The following is a 2,220-nucleotide window of genomic DNA, read 5'->3' as shown; positions in this document are numbered from 1 at the left end:
ACCAAACAGACGCCATGATTACTTAGATACTAGCATTTTGAGCCTCCTAAGAAAAGAGTTCCATTAAAAAGCTGTCTGCTACGTCTACAGTCTGTTTCAAATAACTATATTTCTTTCAAAATATCACTCGAAACGACTAACTATAAAGTTGCAGTATATCTTCTTGCGGGTATTGAAAATACCGATTTCCGCCAGTCATTGAGAAAAAAGCTTTAAAACTTGTAAAAATCGACAGCTTTGTTTATTTGTAAAGGTCTGTCACGTGTACTGTTACAAGAGACCCATTTATATTTAATATGTCAGTTTTCGAAATGAGTTGATCGATGGTGTCTACATTGCATCCTCAACCTCATTGGGTTCCCTGAAGATTCGGTAGCTGAAGGTGTGATGTGAGGTGATTCTTAATTAGAAGGAGATTGAATGGGGGGGGGGGGGGGTAGGGGGGGTAGCTGAGTTATGCGTTATCTTGTGTGGCATTGTCTTTTACCAACAACATCGAACTTAAACAAGATCTTTTACGATTAGCTAATGTACCCAACCTTTTGCTGAACCAGATTCACCTAGGCCTTTCCTTTTTTCTGGTCTGTTGTCCGTCATTGGCCGTTCGCAAGAGTGACTTTGTCATTTACAGGTAGCCCCGCCCTGGTGATCAGGCTGACGATGAGAAGTTTTGTGGGTTTTTTTCTTCATCTGGATTGAGACGTTCAAAATGTAGATATGAAGACACTGAAACATTTGTCAGAAACATTAATCAATTTTAGCAATACTGTAAACTTAGCCTACTTTGAATAATATCTATGGGTTGAAGATTTGTATTTTGAATCCACATGTTTGTCTGTATCAGATTTGATTTCCACCATCTAGTGCCCTATCTGTTGGATTTCTTATTGGCAATATATTCACCAAATCAGTATTGGACCGAGAACATTCCCGTGAAGAACACGGCTCTATGCAGTTGCACAATTTCCAATGCAGTTTCAATAATAACGGTTTGGTTGTATGGCTTCTTAAAAGACATTACTCCGTCCCAGAATATTTCCAATAATTTCATCGCGTTTCTTTGTTTGTATAGAAGCAGTCGCTGACATACTTTGTTGAAGGTTGTTTTGAAATCCATGAAAAAATGGCACCCCTCTCAGAGGGATTGTCTGTAGCATTACATATCATCCACACGGTTCTTACAATAATGATTCTATTGAAAGTGACTATATAATATAATATATATAATATAAGGTGACACCCTTATATTCCGAAGGCCTAATAGTCCGAAGGCCCAATAGTCCGAAGGTCCAATAGTCCGAAGGCCCGATAGTCCGAAAATGGTTACGTATTTTTGTTTCTTATTTAACTGTAAATGAAATAATGACGAAATCTGGAGAGAAAAATAGTTAGGTAATAATAACAGAAATCTTCGTAACATTTATTACAGGTTTCGGCACAAAAATGGCCCTATTCTTTTATCTTGTACTATAATAGTTAAGTGAAAGGCGACTTATATTTTTCGTAAACGATGTGAATGTTAACAGAAATGGCGCGAAAAATGTAGAAGAAATCATGCACTGTAAACAGTACGGGGAATCCCACTTACATGAGCGGCGAAGATGGCGCGAAAAAAACTGAGAAAATCCAGCACGGTAAAAGTTTCATGGATTCCGACTTGCATGAGTGGCGCGAATAAATAGCAGAAAGAAAAAAAAAATGAAAACTAGCGGTACGGGAACAAAAAAATAAACATTTTAAAAGTCTTGCGTAGAAACAAAGAGCTCAAACAGAAACCAGTTTGTCCTTTGAACAACATGGCATACTGTATGGATGGAATAAAACAGGGTAAAATCCTTGTGTATGATGGATTCAGATACCATAAAAATTGCGATACCGACCGCAAATGGCTTACTCCCATTTCGCCTTAGCTGTCAATTTCATGGTAAAAAATCATTCCCATTTCGCCTTAATGCCAAAACCAGGTTGGATGAAGTCAGCTAAGGCGAAACGGAACCTTGAATATACAAATTAAGGAAGTCAAGTAATTAATTTGATATTGTTCATTTAGCTATATACTAGTATTCTTGCAATGTCATCAATACAAACATCATAAACATTATAGATATATAATATATATATATTGATACAGACAAGTATACATTTCATTCAACATCATGTTATAGTTAGGCACTATCAATCTTATCATATCAATCTTTTAAACAAAGCACTTATGTTCAA

The sequence above is a fragment of the Ylistrum balloti genome, unplaced genomic scaffold (assembly GCF_031769215.1).
Source record: "Ylistrum balloti isolate Yb309-2 unplaced genomic scaffold, AGI_CSIRO_Ybal_v1 Utg369568, whole genome shotgun sequence".
In the NCBI taxonomy this organism is placed as follows: Eukaryota; Metazoa; Mollusca; class Bivalvia; order Pectinida; family Pectinidae; genus Ylistrum; species Ylistrum balloti.
The sequence above is the reverse complement of the archived record's forward strand: the minus strand, read 5'-3'. Positions refer to the sequence as shown.